This window comes from Ambystoma mexicanum, chromosome 12 (genome assembly GCF_040938575.1).
Source record: "Ambystoma mexicanum isolate Mex_15411 chromosome 12, UKY_AmexF1_1, whole genome shotgun sequence".
Lineage (NCBI taxonomy): Eukaryota > Metazoa > Chordata > Amphibia > Caudata > Ambystomatidae > Ambystoma > Ambystoma mexicanum.
In genome coordinates, this window is record NC_090936.1 from 904,045,322 (window position 1) to 904,067,264 (window position 21,943).

A 21,943-nucleotide genomic window follows, 5' to 3' on the forward strand; every position below is an offset into this window, starting at 1 on the left:
TCCTGCATACCCCCACCCCCTCTGGACAAGACACGTTTTGGGACCTGTCTTTGCTCTCCTATGAACAGTGGGTGGGGCTAGGCCGATATCATGTGCCTACTTAGGCAGTCACTGGCTCAGCTGCAATGTGGACGAGCGCAGTGGGCGAGTGCTCTGTGTGCCGAAGTCATGGCAAAGTCAAGCCGGTCTGTGCTAGTCAGGGCTGTGGGAGGGCTGGGTGAGGTGGGTCAGCAATTGGGGGACCTATCTAGCAGTTTACAAGTGCTGTCCCGCGAAGAGCTGCTTCGGGCGGCACCGGCGAGCACAATGTGGCCGGTAGGCTTTACACAAATGCCTATGACGGGTAAGACACCTGAATACTCTGACAACCTTTCCTGTTTTTTACTCATACACATTCATTGGCAGAGCATGCCCTAGCATGCCATGATTTAATGGAGGACTTTATCTCTGGATATTGCCTGTTTAACAGATACTTGGCTGCGTGACCATTCTGGCCTTTATTCACATGTCGACCTTAGATGCTTGTGCAATCCCATGTGACCATGGGGTTAAAATGGAAGACCTGTTAGTTTGTTTATCTATTATTACACCTTCACATTCCTGTTATGATTTAACTCTATACCATCCCCCTTCTTATGACTTTTTTTGATGCTTTTTAAAATTTGGTTGGCAAGCTTCTGCTAAAATTCGTGAAACTGGTAATAGTTGGGCATTTTCATTTAAAAGCTAACTCTTGCTCAGATCAGCCCCTCCTGCAGCTTCTGTCGGGGATGGAGGATCTTGATCTGCTACAGTTTGTGTCTGGCCCTACCCATCACTTGGGTAACACACTTGATCAGATCTTTTCCTCACCTTCTGTGGTTTCGATCTTCCCAGCACTTCAACTGGTCTGGTCTGACCATTTTGTTATTCCTTTCTCCATAACAGACAATCGTATTCCTTATGTCAGTTCTAAACCTACATTTTGGAAACACAGCTGGAGGTCTGTGGATGCAGTTAAGGTGGCTCAGTCTGTTTTGTCATGGTATCAGGCCCTCCCACTGGTCGACCTGATGTCTTTGGCCAATGTATTTACTGAGACAGCTGATTATCTTGCTCCTTTCAGATTATCTAGACAGCAAGTTTGTCAGTCTGAGCCGTAGTTTGATGGTGCTTTGAAGCCTCTGTGACTTAAGTGACGGTAGGCTGAACGGAAGTGGAGAAGCTCCTACCTTCAGTCAGATCAGGTGTTTTTACGCCAGGCCATAGTTGTGTTCCATAAAGCCAATGTGGCTGCTAACGGTAGGTTCTACTCAAGTAAAGTGGAAGCTGCTCTCAATCAGCCTAGATCATTATTCAAACTTGTAAGCACTCTATCCTCCCTGGCTGGGGCTCAGGTAGGGTCTGTCTCCTCCCAGGAGTTGTGTGACTCGAGTTTCTTCGGTGATAAAATTGCGAGTATTCAATGTCGGTATTAGGCCCTGTTGGATTTCCCCCATTTATACCCAAGTGTGCTCCTTTGAGTCTGTTATCCTCCTTCCTTTTGTTCTCAGTGGAGGAGATAATAAAGGCCACATCCATGCTTATGTCTGCCTCTGCATTGGAATACATCCCCCTGGTTGTGTGTAAGGACATTATGCCAACTATTGCTCCTTGGGTGGCTCAGGCCATTAACCACTCAAGTCAGTCTAGGTCCATTCTCTCACAGCTGAAACGTGCACTGGTGATTACTCTCTTAAAAAAAAAAGAAAAACTCCTTGGATCCTTCTTCCCCTGCTACCATTAGCCCAATCTCTCTACTGCCTTCCTTTATGAAGCTGTTGGAGTCTCTAATGCCTCCTCTTTTTAGCTCTTTTCTTGTAGTATCTAGTTTTTTTGTTCCTTTCCAGTTTGGTTTCTGCCCCAGCCAGGGTACAGAGAGTGTGCTTGTCTCAGTGGTTGATGACCTTGCGTGTCTCTCTGACCATGGTGGATTGGGAGCCTTGATATTATTAGATATATCAGCTGCTTTTTACACCTTTGACCATTCCATCCTGTTTGCCGGGGCGGGGATATCTGGAGAGGTGCTATTTTGGTTTCATCCTTGCTTGGTGATTGTTCACAAACCCTTTCTCTTCCTGCTTTCCATTCTGTTTCTGTCACACTGTCTTGTGGTGTCCCCCAGGGCTTGGCCTTGTCCCCCAATTGTTCAATCTGTACATCCAGCCATTAGTTCAGCTCATACATTCCCACAGCCTCTGATGTTACTCCTATGCTGATGACACCCAGATTATTCTGCAGCTTGATCTTTCTCATCGTGATCCTGCGTCTCAGCTACAAGGGTGCTTGGAGGATGTGGGTTGTGTTGGATGGGCCACAACTGGCTTACGTTAAACTGGAACAAGACAGAAGTCCTAATGGCTGCCTCCTCTTCTGCTTCTCTCCTGTGGACTCCTTCTTTCTGGCCTTCATCTCTTGCTTCCTGCCCTCTTCCGGTCTCTGTTTTGAAGCATTTGGGAGTTCTTGAGAGCTCTGTGCAGGGTATTGGGTTTCCCACCAGCACAGTTCCATGCCCCAGTGGTTGCTGCACTGGTACTGAGTGTACACGACTACTGCAATTCTTTATATCTAGCACAGCCACTGTATTTAATCCAACCCCTTCAAGTGCTGCAAAACGCAACAACCAGACTGGTGGTTCACACTCCCTATTGAACGTTTGTCTTCCCTGCCCTACGGTTACTGCATTGGCTTCCTGTGGACCAGATGGTGCAGCTCAAATCTATGTGCATTGTGCACCAGGCCTTTTATGGCCTGGGGGCTGAATATCTGCAGTGCATGTTTTGCCCCTATGTTCCTAATCGACCACTCCATTCCCTCAAGTCCTGCACTATCTCTGTCCCTTGGGTGCAGCTCTGTCGGGTCGGGGGACATGCTTTATCCATTGCTAAAGCAAGATCATGGAACTGCTCCTCTTCCATCTTCGGGCTACGGCTGATCATTCAGCTTTTCGGCAGTCATTGAAGACGTTTCCTTTTGTTTAAATTATGGCAACTAGGACTAGCTTTCTGACTTTACCCTGCCTAGCATCAAGATTCGCTTGGGTGGATCTGCGCTTTATACTTTTCTTATAGATGAAATAACTTTGTTGAGAATAAAACAGTCGTATCCAGGTTTAAGTTGAGCGCATGTCATAGTGAACTCTGCCCCAGGAGACATAGGGAGAAACCTTTCTGCAATCTGGCTCTAATCCTGTTTTGATGTATGTTACCTTTTATCTCTATGTTGGATAGATTTACGTTTAGGGATCTATTAATAGTCACTTTGTGTTGTTTTAAGCAATACATGGCAAACTGCACTTTTTGGACTGCCATTATTGGCATAATGGAAGTTACATAATCACATAGAAATTGACTACTTGGGGGCTCAACATGATATCTGTTTAAAGGCAATTTTATCAGTTTTATGTATAAATATGTTCAATACCCGTTCAGCATGGTTTCTTGATTTCATGTGTGTGTGTTTTTACTTTTTTGTGAAGCCATTTATTAAGTATTGGGTTTGAACCACCTGCCACCCTCTACCCCTTCCTTGTTGATCGATTCCTTTGTGTTTCCCCCCTACAGTAAGGTTCGTGTTACCCCTCCCAATATTGTTGTTCCCTGTTAAAACCAAACCCTTACCCTATGTATTCACCTTGTGATAATAACATAAAATGAATTGGAGTTTCACACCTAAATTGTAAAATGATGCTTCTGGTAGTAGAATTGTCCTAATGCTTTGCTTTTTTTTAATTATCAGGGACATATCAATGTAATGTTATTGAAGCAATTTTTAGAATCAATGTGGCTTTCAATTGATTTGTTCAATTGATGCTAATGATTGCCACCATTTTAGGGTTTATGGCATGTGAGCTATAGTTACCTTGCTATAAGCCATACAATTTTGAAAACCTGCACTTTATTCTCCAGAGAACCGTTGTTATAATTATCTATGTTTTCTTATATTCTCATCTGCACAAAAGGAATAGGATACATGTATTCCCTTTCTCTTTTACCTATTCCTTCTATTTAGACATCCATGAGTTTAGTTTGGTGCATCACAAATCAGATGTATGTAACGTTGATATGGATTTTGAAAACATGCCTTGTTTTTTAATCAAGTACACAATGTATTACTTTCTACGGCTGTTAAGGGTTCTTGCACAATCTTGGGTTATGTGTAGGAACCACCGACTCTCTGTATACATGACCTGCTCTTGTTACCTCAGCCCTTTTTAGTTCACTCCATCTGGGTGTCCTCAGTCTGGGCATCACTTTTGAAGGGTATCTTTTCGAAGGGCATTCACCGCTTCCTGTTTGCTTCTGTTTTAGGTTGATTAAGCTGGATGTTTTCAAGTACAACTTAGTAATGAGATTTAAGTAAAACGTATAAAGGTTTTAGTAATTATCCATACGATTCACAGTGCTGGAGAGGTAAATCTTCGCTAGCAGGAAGGTTGTGTAAGAAAATGAAAAGGGTAAAGTTTTCTATGGTGAAGATACTCCTGTCCGCTGCATACCAATAGAACTGCTAACAGTCAATCCTCAAAACAATTAGCTACATTGTGTAAGACTCTCTGCTAACAGTACTAAGAGTACACAATTATGTATAAACCGTAGCTTCTCAGATAGGTAAAATGTTCTTAATGAAAGCAATAAATATGGGAAACTGTTTGATGCACTGATTCATTTTCTTTTCCCAAAGAGAATATTGGGATCCATTATTTCTCAAAATCCAAAGCTTCACAATCGTTATATCCCTTCAGTAGGAGCCTTATAATTCTAAATTTGTCAAAAAAATCAGTTATGAAAAACGTATCAGTTTATTTTAGAGCTTGAAAATAGTCTATATGGTGTTGGTAATATTTTGAAAACCTGTGGGAAATGTTCAAATAAATTATCTCAATATAAAAATGCCTTGCAATCTTCAAGGCCCTTGGATTTATGGATCTTGTACAACTCAAAAATTAGATTAAAAAACATTGAAACACAAATTCTGCTTTAGGCGCAGTTAAGGAATCGATTTCAATATTTGCAAAAAAGAATGTCCCTTTACAACAAGCAATAATCATACGGGAAGTGTATTCAAGTAGAAAACGAGGCTTCCGGGTGACAGTACATACTACAGATAATTATGCAACATGACTTGAGATTGAACTCAATGACAGTCACATTTATAGGGGTCAAAAAGTGAGACAGAGTGTGAATTACCATATATCTTGCAGGCCCCGCTACACAGACGGTGTGTGGGATGTATTGACCCACTCTGCTATACTATGCGGCATCACCCTGCCAGTTATGGTTAAAGAAACAGAAACAATGGCGGCAAAACACTTGTGCATGCCAAAAACTGCCAAAAACCTACAAAAAACTGTGTGCTTCAGCGCACAAAAAGAGGGATGCACAACATATCACCCATGATGCATGTGTGGGGAAATAGAGTACACGCTGCAGAAAAGGTGCCAGTGGGCTCCATGACCAACAAACAGAGTGCAGAGAGAGAAGCAGCACTTTGCAAGTGAAACCCCAAAATGTGCTTACAAAGGACATTTGATTTGTTGCTAAAAACTCCTAAATGCCGATACACAACACTTCTCCACATTCAAAATCTTGCCTGGTGCTAAAATTAATGTATCAAATGAAGCATTGTGAAACATACAAAGTCTGAAAACTGACAGCATTTATGCCAAAATCTGGGTGCAGTACCTGGAGCAACCTGAATGACAGCTGTCAGAGGAGCACTGATGAAATTTTAAAATGACCTAAAACTAAAACGTCTACTGATTAGCAAACATAAAAAGGATTGTTGCCAAAAAGGAATAAAGATTTTAGTTGAGTTTTTCCCACAAATTTTAAGGCCAAGAAAGAAATGCATTTATGGTTGATGTAACAAAGTTGTTTTTTGCTGGGTTTAAGAAGTTAATTAGCCTGGCTGAAGCTGCAAGAACTGTAAAAGCAGGTTTTTCTCCCAGAAGGAGGGCCTTCCGCTCAGCAGAAACTCACTGGGAGGTGCTAATTGCTGGTTAGCCCAGGACTGAACAATGGACATCCTCCAACCCAGGATATTGAAGGTGTGAAAGGTTGTAAAATCTGCTGTAGCACAGAAAACTCCTGGCTGACAGAAGAACATTCCCAAGGAGGGGGCCACCACATGCTTCGAGGAGTGACAGATACTGACCATTTGGTGTTAATTTCATATATAATGGACATTTTTAGAAGGTGTTTAACTTACTATCAGAATGGGTGAAAAATCTGAAAATGGCAGCAATACAGACTATTGATTTCCAGCAAGGCCCAAATCCTCAAATTTCTTCTCTCCCCCAGTGAAGCGCTGTGTGGGGTGAGAAGGCCTTTTGAACCAGTATCCTGAAATTATCTAGCTTGCCACCACTAGGCTTGCCTGAGTTACTCGCCATCCAGCTGATTCAAATACCCCCAGACTAGGAGGGCAGATCCTGTGCCAATCCGGTGACTGGCCTAGAGGGTCCAGTCCCATGCCTGATGTGCTGTCTCTCCTAGACCAGACCTGACGGTCCAATTTAAAAACTGATCCAGTGAGTATTAATAGGAAGAACTGTGGCCCATAGTATATTTAATTTGTCTTATCCCTATTTCCAACCCATTCTATCTTTCATTCAGACCCAGTATTGTTAGGAGTATCTTTGCATTGTCTTATCCCTATCTCAAACCCATCCTATCTTCCTTCAGAACCAGCATTGTTAGAACCATCTTTGGGCTGACCCTTTTCTCATCTGAAGAAGTCGAGTTTCCTTAGCAGGCGGGTTACCCTGATCAAGTGACTATAAGATCTGTATGTGGTATTCACTTTTTCATAGTCATTCTCTAGTGTAAGCAAACCCTTTTGTCATTTTCAAAAGTGCATTTCTGTTTTCCATTCTCGCGCCTATCTCGCAAAAACAACCGTTACTAAAACCTCTATAACTCCCTCAGTTTGTGTGATAGAAACAACATTTCAACTCCTACTGTACCTAACATCAATAGCTATCCACATTTCAAAACATTGCGATTTTGCCATTATCGAATATCACACATGGAAAAGTTTGCTGCGATTTTAAAATTCGAAACTGCTTCCGACTTGGATGTTAAGATTTCAAATGTTTTCTTTGGACTAAATGATTGTTTGTGATTGTGTGCAACTGTTCAATGTGGCTCCCATAAGAATTTATAACACATTGAGTAACCGTCATTACGCAACTAGGTTAAAATTGACGGTATTTATTTTGGATGTCAGCACATAAGAGATGCAATGACGTCATTTGTGATAGACGTGATGTGTCATAGTGACGTGATCGGTGCAATCAAATGTCAGCGTAAATAGACAAATAATATTCAATTGAGTATATGTATCAAAGAAATATCATGTGCTCTGTACAATGATATGATAGAAGCAATCTATAATAATTTAAAACAAAATTAATTTAATATTTCAAACTTAAATTCTCAGTGTTGAAAAATATAAAAGTAGGCATGACACCCTTGGAATTACAACAATGTCAACAGTGAATTAATTTGTTTGACATTTTTCCTTTATGGCATCCATAATCTTTTAAATATAGATAATATCCTCTTTGATAGTGGGAACACTTCAGTACAAGTAAGGTTGGTTAGAACTCACCATCATATTTCTTGCTTGCCTTCTTATGCCCGCTCAATCTGTCTTCAAGACAAAACCTGCCCTCCTCATTACAGGTTTTGTGTTCAAATTCCTTTTGGTGTCTGATTACCCAGTCTTCGGAACTACTAACTTTCCCTAATTTCTCCACCTGCATTCTACTCTTTCCGTCTAGTTTCTTTTTCTGAATATGACTAACTCTATTCCAGTCCATTGTGCCCCTTGTTTTCCTCATTACCGCCATCATTTTTAAACCTGCACATACTATGATCTTTTTCACCCCACTCATCTCTCTGTTTTTCCTACTTCTTTTTCTTTGATCGTTCAGCATGTAATAACATGTGTTCAATTCTTAACACATTATTTCCAACTTCATTTATAGTTTCACTCACTAACTGAAACTTGCTATCTCCTTCAAGAACTGCTACCATGTCAGCTCTCTTACTCAATCCATGGGCAAAGACAGTGGAACTGGTATTTTGTTAATTTCTTCTTAAATTCTCTTTCCACTTTCCATTTTACTCCTCTTTTGTATGTACTCGTTCTTCTTTTCCTAAACCCTATTCTATTGCATTTCTCATCATCTATCATCCTCTGTGCCTGTATCTACCTTTTGTGGGAACTTGGATTCTGTTCTGTCTTGGTTTCTTCCATTAGACTATCCTTCTATTATTCCCCATGCTTTTCATGTCTTCCAATACTGTTCTCCTCCTTGCCATGTCTCATGTTCCTTTCTTGACTTCATCTTTCCTTCCCTTCCTCATTACACCACTGTTTGCACCTTTTCAATGTATTTCTCTGAACATGTCATACTGTCTTTATCTTCTACGCTTCCTCTACTGCTAAGCCTATCCTTGGCTGCCTCATGTTTTATCCCATCTTGGCTTTCTGTCATTCAGTCCTTTTGTTTTCTCATCTTCTTTATTTATAGCTACCCCTCTAATCTGTGAATTATCATAATGTTCAGTAAATTCCCTTTTCTTTGCTTTAAAATGTAACATTCTTCCTACTCGCAATCTACTCTATCCTTCTCTGCCCTATTCTATCTTTTGTAATGCCACCTCAACTTAGGCTAACACCAATCTTCTTTCTCTTTGTACCTCACTCAATTGGTTTGACAGGAGTATAGAAACACCTCCTGCCGACCTTCATCTGCTCTTTGCTGTGCATACATAATATGACTCTATAAAATGACTCTTCTCTACTGAATGCAAAAAAGTAACTTCACCAATCTTACTTTCTCCTTCTCTCCCCATCCTTGGCGACTACTTCAACTGCTAAGTAATATTTTGCCACCCCAGTCGCTTTATCTGGTCTTTTCTTTATCTCACTAATTGTGCTAATTTTATATGAAGGTTTCTGATATATGTTCCTCTTTTTCTTCCTTTTCTGCTTCTATCAATCAGTTTCCCCCAGTCGCTACTGCCTCTTCCTCTCTCTCTTTGTTCATTTCCCTTTCTGAATCTGATTCTGATATTTTTGCTATTCCAAGCCCATCCCACTGCTTCCCCTTGCTATCCCTTACTTTCTTCTCTTATTCCTCATATCTATTCCTTGCTCCTCTCTCAGAATACTTCTTTGATATTTTTCTTTCCACCTCTTTTCTTCCTCTGTTCTTTAAACATCTTATTGCTGTTCCTATTGTAAAAAATGCTTCCTTTGATGCATCTCTTCCTGTTCATTTTGATCCAATTTCCCTTCATAGTTTCTAAAATACTAAAATATGTGGTCTAGGCACAAATGGCATCTCATCTAAATCTTCACTACCTTCTAACTCTTTTTCAATCTAAATTTCACTCATATCACTTTACAAATACTGCTCTCATCTTTTTTGCTGACTCTGCTTTCTGCTCCCCACGTTAAGCAATCATCTATTTGTATTCTTGTTTGTTCTGCTACATTCAGAACTGTTAACCATCCTACTCTTCTTTCCACTCTCTCTTCCGTCCGTTTGCTGGTCCTGTTCTTCATTGGTTTCGTTCCTATCTAACAGATTGCTCTTATGCTATTTCTTATGTTGACAAATCATCCTGTACTGTCCCTATGCTATTCAGTGTCAAGGTCCTCACCTCCATTCTATATTTGTTCTAAATATATACTATTCCACCATCACCTACTATTTCCTCATTTGGCCTTTCCTGTCACTTCTATGCTGACGATTCTGAGATTTTCATGTCTTTTTCTTCCTTCACTGACTCCATGCCTGTATTCTTGATGTTCTGTCCAAGTGTATTTACATTTTCTCCAGTTTAACAGATCCAAGACTGAAATATTTTGTGTATGAGCTTAACCTTTTCACCTTCCTCTTCATACGCTTGTTCTTTCCTTTCCTCCTCTTTCCCTCCCATTTTCTTCCTCATCGTAAACCCTTGGTGTTACTTTTGATCCCACACTTTCTTTATCTCTCCATTTTTCCAGCACTGCACATTACTTTTATCACCTTCACAACGTTTGCAAAGCTCAAACATTTCTGTCCTTCCATTCTACTAAACATTTAATAATGTCTCTAGTGTGTGTCTTGCTTTGAAAACTGTTCCTCTCTCTTAGTTGGTATTCTGACTTACCAGCTTGCCCATTCTTCCCTCCAACAACAATTCTGCAATCGGCTCCTCTTTGGCCTTTCTCCTCATTTCTCAATTACAAACTATTTTCATTCTTTCTTGACTTCTTTTCTATTCTTGTCTTCTTTTCTATAGTCTTTGTAATATGTTTATCCAGCATTTACAGTTTTGAGCACCCTTCTCTTATCGGTATACCACGCGCTAGGTCTTCTTTTTGAAATAAAATCCTATTGTAGGACACTTTGTAATTTAATATTAAAATCTCCACCCAAATGTATAAGTACATGAGATGTAATGGATCTATCATGTTTTATCATTAACGATTGTAGATGTTTTTGAAGAAATACTACTGCACATTATAGACATTAAACAAATGGACGGATACATCAATTAGCAATATTAAGTGTTAAAGTCATGATTTTGTTTGATATGCAAGAACATTTTGGCGTTGTGAGTGGGAGGTCTGTACAAATGGATATAGCCAAGAACATGAATTTCACCCTTTTTAATTACTATTTTCTGGAACCTGAAATAAGCAAAGACATCCACATGAGAGGCTCCTTTAACCCATGCCTCCTGAAAGAGGATTGTAACATGGTACAACATCACATCTCCATTCACTATACCATACCATCCAGTCCTGTAATATTTCAAGACATGCATTTTATTAGATATATCACTTGACAATGGATTTACTAAGAAATCCACACGTCTACAACAAATAACTATTAGGAATAAACCACTGTCTTTAATGGGGAAAACTTTGCATTGAACTTGTATCAAAGATAATTATCATTATTTCAGGCACTGTCTGAGAAACCTAATTGTTCAGAATGTAAACAGAGCAGAAATACTGGTCCTGATCATGCTTTCCTAAGCACGATTAGTTTATTTATTGAAATCCACAGTACCACTTATATTACAACATTGATTTTCTTTTATTTATGTTTTTTAGCCAATTTGTTTGACTTTTCACAGTATGACATTTTATTTGTTCAGAATATTTTGTACTAATTAACCTTCCACCTTCTCATATCACAAATGCACAGGGTTGTAATTAATATTAGTGAAATAGGGTTCAGTGGTACATAGTTTGAAAATATGCGTTATATGAAAGCATGGATTATTTGGCAAAACCTTGGTGCAGCCTATACATATCTGGTACCCTCAAACTCAAACAACCCTTTGAAATAAATGTCTCGGATCAACCGCCTAACCAACATGTTCCTATATAAGGTACAACTAATGAATTTGCTAGCATTTTGAAAAACTTGCACAAAAACACAGGACACTTGTGACAAAATGAAATGATCTTGGCTCTGCAGGAGGGTATAGGTAGTTTACTGACCTGAAGATTTGCTCGAGGAAGATTACATCAGATGTTTTTGTTTTTGATCAAATTTCACTGCAAATGTATGCATGATATGAGATCTAATGTAGTAAACACCTTTGAGCCATGCACCTAAGCCAGGCCTTGATCAATGAATGGCAGTAGCCACCTTCTCTCAAATCTGCAAACAGACGCCATTGACATTTGGCTTTAACACACCCAAAATAGGAGTATTGGATGTGCTGTGAATGGGCCTGATAATTCCCCGCGACTCCAAGTTCTTAATTATTTCTGCCAGTGACGCTAAACATGCCAGTGGTAATCTATACTGGCGCACCACAAATACTGGATTTCTACTACACCCTTCCAGTAATGTGGCAACATGTAAATTAGTTAGTCCGCAATCTTATGCATCTTTAGCAAAGACATCTTTAAACTCCATAAATATTTCCTCAATTTATTTTTCTTTTCATCGCCATTGCATGCATCTGCGGACAAAATCTGCTCTTCTACCGTTTTTGAGAATTCTGGGAAGTCCTCCAGTGGAGGAATCTCTGTGCTTTCTTCCAACTGTGTGGCTGTGTCTCTCTCTAAAACTGCCACTTTTAAATATTTTGGCATATCAGTTTGCACTTCAAGGTGCTAATTTTCTGTTTCACTTTCATTTAAATCAAATACTATATAATCCTCTTGATGACAGCACACTGTCTCATTTGAATCATAAGGATACGCAGATTGAATTTTAAAGATCCCTTTGGGCTGAGAATCCAGGTATTCTGGCAACACACCCCCTGCATCTACATACCTTTCAGAGATATTTCCAATTACCATGTTATTGAGACCTGCAGTATAATGTGATTTTTGTATGGCCATTCCTAATGAAGAATTTTCCTCTAAATGAATATCCTGACACCCTTTATTATTCACCATAATTTTTACAAACCCTTCACCAACATCTATCAATGGAATGTATTCACAATCCAGGCCTTGCTGTTTTATGGGTTCATTCAAACACACAAATGCATCGGAATCTTTCATTTGCTGTCAATGTTTGCACTTTAGCGTTATTGCAACCTGTTTGGTGAATACAGGAATAATAATTCTGCACCTGTAATTAAATTGCATATGGGACTAGTTGTGTGCAATGATAAGCCTTTCTTTGGTCTTCAAATTCAGGTGCAGGCCCACCTAGCCGTGACCATATTTTTTGATTAAGGACATCTAAAACCATACACATTCTGTGCATGATATCATTGGCCATGTAAAACTAATTTTGTGTTCCACTCACTATCCATTACATTATGATAAATTGTCTTCTGCCCAATATTAATCTTTAGCATGCATCTGCCTGCAATTCGGTTTTCAAAGTCTGGACTGTCCAAGTCAGAGACATATTGGTTTTTATTTCTAAATCTCCTCCATCTGCATTATTTTCTGCATTAATTTCTCATTAATAAAGCTTCTTTCCTGTTGAAGCGCTAAAATGGCTTTTATCACTTTAGAATGGTCATTTATACCAATGTGAACCCATGGTTGCTCATCTTCCATGTATATTTCAGCAAGAGAAGTAATGTGTTTTTCTTTGTCTGTTTTAGGAGTAGTATTCTGTTTGCATTTCTTCTCTTTTAAATAGAAGCACAATGTGTGCTCTTCTATTTCAGTTTGCCATTTTTTTCTAAGGTCTAAGTAAATCTGCACAGATTGTCTTTCCTTTCCACCATGCATTTTATCTTGACACATCAAGAAAGCAGTAACGCTAGGTATACAGCTATTCTGGCGGTATACCTCCACTGCATCATTTGTTTGGGCAACAGCGTGGCATTCATTTATCTTGCTATTTTGTGATTTTATTTTCTTAGGTCTCAATAGTTTTTTTGGTTAAGGACCACGGTACTCTATTCACCCCATCTATGAGAGGAGACAATCTTTTCAGGCAATCTGTCCCCATTAGAAATGGAATTTCACAAATAGATGTGATCAATACCTCCTGTTTCATTCTGTGTTTTCCTATGTTTATGTCAAATTCAGTAACACCTATAATTGGCACCTCCTCACCGTTAAAATTATGCACTGGACCTTCACTTTGCCTCACTGTGATCTGATTCTGTGGAGATCTCCCTTCATTGATACTTTTTACCAATTCTTTGGACATAATTGTGGCCTGTGCGCCGGTGTCAATCATCGCAAATGTATTGCATTTGTCTTCTACAGTGATGGGAGCATAATACCTGTTTTCCGCTTCCTCTAATATACATAAAAAGTGTGAATTCTTACGGATTTCAGGACTCACTTTTCTCAGGCCTTTTTCACTTTTGGCTAAGGACATTGGTAAATGGAAAGACATTTTTCCCTCCTTTCTGTCCATTTCTGTGTGAGAGACTATATTCATTTCCCCATGTTCAGAGGTTTTTTGGAGTGTGGCCACTGTTCGCCCATCCATCCAGGGATCATCAGAGGTCACACTACAATCCTCCAACTGAACATGTGTAAAAACATTACTTGGTAATTTGACATTTTCCAATTCTCTGTATTTGTAGTTATTTGGTATGGTACCAGTCCTTTTAACGTCTTCAAAAATCTGTGGCTCAAAGAACTCTTCTGGTGATTTATCTGTACCCTCCTTTTGAGTATTTATTTTTTCTGCCTGTGTTTGATTAGTGTTTTGATTGCCGAGGGAAGGAGTTCTAGCATCCCCACTTACTCCCTGTTCACTGGTATTCCCCATGCATGAGTTATTTTTCTTAAATCTGTCTCTTTGTTCTTTTGGAATTTCAGGTTTTCCTTTTTCATTTGTACAAATTTCCAATGTTTGATTTAGCTCTAGGTTAAACCAAACTTCTTTTTTTGATGTATTTGCACCTTCTGTCACATGTTCATTTGCCGGTGTTTTCATTTTTAAATCATTAGGCATCTCAGAATCATTATGCAAAATCAAATCAGGGCAGTCTGTTTTCTTAGCATTGCAGATATCATTAATACTTAGTCACTTATCAGAAACCGCCTCGTCAGTGCTATGGCCTTCTGCCCCCTCCTTTGATGACTGCTTTTGTGCTGTACAGAGCTTTCCTATTTGCTCAGCCAACATTTTCACTTGGGCCTCGAGATACTGGAATCTTTCCATTTCTCTAGAATCCTCTCTCTGTGGCCTAGATCGATACCTGGTGGTGGTGATTCATTGTATTGATGTGGAGCATAATTCATATTCTGCCTCATGTCCTGTCTCTCATTTTGTGGGTACTGACCCCTATGTTCATTACCATTATCAGTAAATCGAACCACATATCGGGGTCTATCCTGATTACCATATATCATTGTGTTAGGGTCAAATCTGCTCTGTGTCCCCAGTGTCTGGTAGGGAACCATTATTTCTTTGATCCTGGCTTTGCCTCTTGTTATTGTTCATACCTGAAATATCAGGCCGATATCCTGTACCTAGGACTAAAGTAGTTCTCCCTATTACTAGGATCATGTGATTGAAACATTGGTGCAGGGAGTAACAACCTTTGTTGATTACCCCTTTGGTCAGGTACCAAATTATTTTTACCTGGACTTTAAGCAGACTCAAGGGACATTTTGGCTGACCTGATCTCCATCACTGTTGCTGAGGATTCTTTAGATTTTTGCCTAGTGTCTTTTTCATTTTATCATTTTCTCTACCCTGACAATAGAGTACTTCATATAGTTTTGTGCTTTGGTGTACAATCCATTCAAGGGACTTGTCAAGGTCAAATTCACGGACCAACTGTGATATGGTGTCTTTCTGTAGCCGATAAAAGTAGGCAGTTTTAAACTCATTGGAATTGGGGTAAAAAAATACATCAAAACGAGTAAAAACTCTTTTCAAATCTTGCCAACATTGGCGAGGAGACATATTAGGCCTAGCAGTAATTGTGTAAGCAATCTTTTTCACTTCAGCAATGATTGGAAAGGAGAAAAATGACATCTAATCTCTTTTTCAAACTCTGCCCATGTCTTGTTCTGCTGTTCATTTAATCCCTTAATGATAGTGGCTGTGGGAGCATCTAGAGTTAAATGACAATATTGCCTGTATTGTTCCTTAGGTATCTGGAGGGCTTGAAATATATCATGTACCACTTCTAAGTGGTCCTCTGTGCAGCACTCCCCTGCTTGTTTAAATGGTTTGATCAGAGCTTTGATGGATTTCATTATCTTTATGGGGCTACTTGTTACTATTCACGGAATTGCACTACTTTGTGATTCAGTCCTGGTTTTAGGTGTATGGGATTGGTGGCGGCCCCCAATGGGTGTGTCAAATCCCCCAAGGGCACTGCAACCAAGTTCATTCACTGGCCCAGTCACTGGGGCACTTGCTCTCTGTGTAGAGACAGAATTCACCTCAACTCCATTGAATGTGGTGTCCTGCCGTCTATCCTGGGACCTGGAAATGCATATTTGCTGTTCCAAATCCTTGCATTTTTTAAGGAGCCTCTCTGCCTCCTTATGCAAATAGTTGTTTTCATCACTCATCTTATTAATTACCCCCTGCATATCGCCCATTTGCATTTGGCATTCATTGAATTCTTTGTTTCTCTTGTCTCTTTCTTGAATCATTTTAACCGTTTCCTGTTCAGCATTTTGGAGATCACTTTCCTTCTCACAATGTTCTTTTTGCAAAATCTGCATTTCCAAAACAACCTCATCTTTGTCTTGTCCAATATGGTCTACCAACGCTTTCAAGTGTTTCAATTCTTGTTCACTATCCTCAAACTGTTTCTTGCTTTGCGACAATTGAGTGTCAAGATCCCTATATTTTGACTGCATGTCTTTTTGACATACCTCCAATTCTGCTCTTAACATCTGCTCTTTTTCACCTGTTCCCATCCAGATTAGCTTTTAACCTGCTAATCAGCTTTGTATAATTTTCTTGCATTTGCAGGTACCTATTTAGATAAACCATATCTTGGCACATAGGCTTATCAGACAATCTTTCTCTGCATGTTTATCAGCTGCATTTAGTAGTCTCAACAGGCAGACCTGAATTATGCTGCCTTCTGCAAAAATGCTGTCTAGTGGTTCTTTCTGTACTTCACCATAGATGTGGTCATGCCATTCTGTGTCATTATTTGATGACCATGTCCCATGTGCATAAAACTTTGCCTCTAGATATTGCATTAGCTCTGGGAATGTGGCCTCCATTTGAAACATTCTAAAATGCACTTTTAGTGTCACACTGCTATTATGAAATGGGTTCCCTCCAATGCACGTATGGTAGTGTAAGACACACTTGCCACGCCCAGTAGGTGCTCTAGGATCACTTTCCCAGCCAACGCACCATATATGTTGGATATTTTGTGTAAATTTGGGGTTTGGCGGTATTTTCTTACCGCCAAAATATGAACGGTACCTTGGTAATACCTATCCTCGTGTTTAGATTCGGTTTGGCCTCACATCATTCTAGTGACCATACTTTGTTACACTATATTGGAGAATTTAGTAATATGTACTATTGGCGGTATTTTGTGGTAGTAAATTACTTAGTGGTGAGCATAATTTTCCTTCCCTACATTATAACCCCATCATACACAAAACCTTCCTTTCTAGTAGAATACCTCGTAGTGATCTATAGAGGGACATGGACATATACACAAGGGGACCAACAATTTTATAAAGAGTGCCACCTACAGCCTGTAGCCGGTATCACTGATTTATTTACACCAGTGATGTATGCGCACATAGGCATCATTACTGTTCATAGACCCCAGTAATCTATGTGTTATATTAGATTTCCCCAAACAACAGGCAATGGGGAACACACACATACATCTATTTATCACCGCTTATTCTGTTTGTTATTCTATCTGCATGAGCAAATTGGCAAATGTATTACCAAAGAACACAAATCTTCCCCATGTCCGCATATGCAATTCCCACAACAATAAACACTCTGAAACATCTGTTTTTTTATATATATATTGGTTATTTTGCAGACAATTACAATTCATGATACAAACATTACCATGTACATTTCAGCATTACCTGTAATATAATAATAAGAGAAAAAAAACATCAGATACAGTGCAAATAAACCCTTTTTAAAAATAGGCATCAGTTTTTATGATTCTAAACATGACGAATGAAAATGCAGGGGATTTTCTTTTTCTTTGCTACTCTGACTGCCTGGTATTTTTAGATCAGACATTCGTCAAACAACAACACACGATAACCTCACTTCAACTCTGGGTGCTTACCAAAGATTTGCAGTTCTCTCCCCCACACAACCTTCTTTCATTCGCCTCAGAAGAACAGGCCCAGTCAGCATGAATTGCTTCTGTAATCTTGGATGTTTGAAATGCGCAGGGAAAACATAGGGTTCTCAAGCCAGCGCTAAGTGAGACCAGCCACATCTGTCTCAGAGCCCAGTCATCCCGAACTAACTCTCCCTCTGACAGTCTTCCCCCAGCAGAGCTCTGCGCCTTCCCACTTTGCCAACGTAATAAATCTGCAGACCCTTTGCTCCAATCAAGTTGAAAGGCAGCATCACCCTTCACTTTCGTACAATAGGCTCTTTACCTAGGAAGCAACTGTATCTAATATCATTTCCTGGTATGCAAGCTCTCTGCTTGCTGCAAACATAGAAAGAGAAGGAAGAAAAAAAAATCCAGTGCACGTTTGAAAAACGAATTTCACAATATGTATTTTCACTTCATTTTGCACACAAAGATTACATTATAATGTTAATGAGTTAGCACTAGTGATTAGTAATTGTTAATTAAATCTCTCAGTTATATAAATAATGTAGTCTCCTATGCAGGAGGTATTCCAAAGAAGAGAAAAAAAATGTGTTGCACTTTTAAACTTTGCAGCTTCACATTGAGCTTTTTGCTGCATTATAAATCCTGTACCTTGCATGTCTTCAGCTACATACTCACATGTCATACTGGCAACATAGAACTGGCTATATGTGTGTGCCACCTTATTGCTGGCAACAAAATGCCTTCACATTTAATGAAGCGCTATACACTCCAAGGTGCTATAAAGTGCTATATATTACTACAGAGCACAACTTCATGGGTGTTCAGTAGAGCAGTTTCCATGCCTCTAGCTGCTCTGAAGACAGAGTGGTGGTCATGGAGGCAGCCTCCAGGTTCAGATGGAGGGTCAGCTGGGAGATGGTCAGCTTTTCAAGGAGTTTGCCCAGGAAGGGAGTGATTTGCAGAAGGCTTTTTTAGGAGGAGGTGCACAATGGAGTGCTTGAGGAGAGAGGGGAAAGCTCCTGTGGCAAAAAAGTGATTGCAGAAATCCGCCAAGGATGGAGCGAGGGTGGCAATGTGGTGCTTTATGGTTTTGGAGGAGCAGGAGAGCACGTGTTTGGACAACACTTTCATTGATCAGACTTGTCGAGAGACATCATCGGTTGTTGTCTGGTCGAAGGAAGAAAAAGGAAGAGGAGAGGGAGATTGGCCAGAGGGGCCCTGAGAGAGGTACAAGGAGAGGAAGAGGAAAGCAAGGACAGGATGTCCTGAGTTTTACTATTAAAATGAGAGGCCAGGGCAGCACAGAGGATCTGGGAGGGAGCAGGAGAGGTGGAGACTGCAGAAGGATTGACCAGCTCCTTTCAGATTTTAAAGAGAATGGCCATGTTGTTAGAGGCCGCAGAGATGCAGGCTTGGATATGGACCCTCTCTTTGGAGAGGACAGAAAGTATGGATTGCCTTTGGAGCATGCAAAAGCCAGTTTATTTGAGGATGTGCCCGAAGCCCTTCACTTCCTCTCAGCCACCCTGCAATTGCATTTCAGGGTGGGGAGGTTGGAGTCATATCAAATGTTGTACTTGGCGGTAGGCTTCAGACAGATTTTCATGACAGGGGCAAGGATGTCCGGAGTGATGGGGATAGAAAGATGCAGGTTAGAGAGAGCTATGTTAGGGTGTGAGTCAGCCACAAGAATAGGAGGAGCAGAGAAAGTAGAGGCAAAGGCATCCACAGAAACTAATTTCATGGGCCGAATGGCCAAGAAGGAAGGTGGCAGTGCTGGGGTTAGCTTTGCTTGAGGGCACAAAGTTTCAGGTGAGAGGAGAGCAGAAAGTGGTCATACCAATTGAGAGGAGTGGTGAGGGAGTTAGGGAGGGGGATGTCTGAGGAGATGAGAACATCCAAGGTGTGTCCAGCAGAGTGTGTCGCACCAGAGGGACGAATGGGAAGGAAGATAGAGTCACATAGGTTGTGGAAAAGCCCAGAGGAGAGATCCGACGCATCAAGGTGGATGTTGAAGTCTCAAAGGAGGAGAAGTTTAGAGGTTGAGGTAAGGAGAGAAGACGAGTGGTCAGCCACTTCTGAGTGGAAAAGGTTGACCTGGCCAGGTGGCCTGTATATAGTGGCCAGAGTAGGAGGGAGGCCAGGAGAGATAGAGAGCCTGCAGACTAGGCATGCAAAGGAAGAGTAGGCCTGCATAGGAATGACATAAGCAGGGACCCACTCCAGAAAGATCGTGGAAACTCCACCTCTGGGCTAGTTGGTTCTGGGCTTGGAGAGGATCTTGTAGCCCTCAAGAAGGAGAGTACCACAACTCATGACAGAGCTGGCTGTGAACCATGTCTCAGTGAGAGCGACAACATCCAGGTCCAGGTGTTCGAGGAGGTGGCAGATGGCAGAAGAACGCTTGATAGCACAAGGACTTCCCACCAGGTCCCACCATTAATGTGAGAGGAGAAGAAAGGAGAGAGAACAGAGATCATGTGAGAGGTCCATAGGTCTGGAGAGTGAATGCGGGAATGACAAAGGCATGTGCAGTACCAGTGAAAATACTGATAACAAGGAGAATCCCGGAGGAAAGGTTCCCATTGAAAAAGTCGTATCTGCATATGAGACAGTATGATGGCCATTTGAATGAAATCCCAGAAGAAGCAGGACCAACGAATGAACGAGCAGATTGGTGACATCACACAAAGCCATACTGATGTACATAGAAGATATGCAGAGACAAGAGAAGTGACCATAGTCTATAAGGCATCAAGAAAGTATCAAATATAAGTAACATCTCAGGTTCGAGATGAAGAAACTTATGCTACAGAAATGATGAAGATATCAAGTTATTTTACATGTGTACAGATGCAAAGAAACGCAAGCAGATGAAGTATTCTTGAGGCTAGCTTTATAGTGAATAGATTGCAGCATGCACCAAAGTATACATGTATAGGAGTAGGTAAAGAATGGATGTTTCCACAACGTATTATAGCAGAGCTGGACCAGAGAAGGATGGCCTTTTCCAATGTTTCACAGATGAAAAACAATGAGAGTACAGAAGTGAATCTCAGAAAAGCGAGGCTGGAACAGCCCCAGGAAACCAAGGTCTTATTGGACTGGGATGAGCAGACATTAGTTACAATTGTGTGAAAGAATGAAACTCCTGTTCAGAAGGCATGGACGAAAACTATGAAGACGTCAGAGGTCTATTAAAAAATAGTATTTTAAATGCACCAGAGCTCAAATTTGTGGTCTTCAGTCACGTGACTGGATGGAACTGGACAAACATGACAAACTACACCTACGCAGAAGGGCAGAACGTGCCTCTACTCCCCTGTATTCTCCATAGCAAAGAACATTTCTGAGGCCAAGTTCAAAGCCTTAATTGATGTGCATGTGCACACCACTGAGGTGATGATAGATGATATGATAATTGGTGGGAAGCTATGGTTGTGACCAGCTCACCAGAACCTGGAAGTCCAGCCTGCATGCTGCTATCGTGGTTGGAAAAGTACTAACGGATGTAAAAGTGCCAACCAATTGTAGGGGGGCGCATGATTAAGAGCCCTATAATTTGTGTAACCAAAAGCCTATCACTTTCTTACACTAGTATGGAACGTATATTTAGATGTTCCCTCTAAGCCTATTATATTTGCCACTAGGTTTTTGTAGTTTGCCACCTAGGATGACGTTAGTAAATACAAAGGTTAACATCATCAATGACGAGTTTTTACTAGAAGTATGATGGTTTTTATCAAGCAGATTGAGAGACCATGCTATGAGACATCCGTTGATGTCCGTTGTACTCCCTGTTTTTGATAATTGATAATAAAACAGTCAACTTTGACATCTTCCTCAGTCATTTTGATTATTGATGTTTGAGTAACTTCTGTATCCCCATTAATCTCAAGTATTGCTACCTCGTCTTAAAGGGCTGCATCGGCTGTCCCGGTTCATATATATATATATATATATATATATATATATATATATATATATATATAGAGAGAGAGAGAGAGAGAGAGAGAGAGAGAGAGAGAGAGAGAGAGATAGTTTGAAGGAGGCTGAAAGTCTGCAGAAAGTGATTGAGTGCCTGGCCTGCTCAAGAGCACCTATCAACAATAGTTTTGGGGAGGGGTGGAAAATCCTATATGTTTTCTGATCAAATGCATATTGCTTACGTGATATGTTACGCCTATGTGGTGCTTTTCAAAGCTTGA

At 40.4% G+C, this 21,943-nt stretch overlaps 1 protein-coding gene across 1 annotated transcript in view; it reads left to right on the plus strand.

Annotated features, from left to right (window-relative positions):
- TRHDE (thyrotropin releasing hormone degrading enzyme) overlaps nucleotides 1-21,943 on the plus strand; it is a 3,000,980-nt gene that overhangs the window by 2,559,158 nt on the left and 419,879 nt on the right. The gene's annotated exons all lie outside the window — the stretch shown is intronic.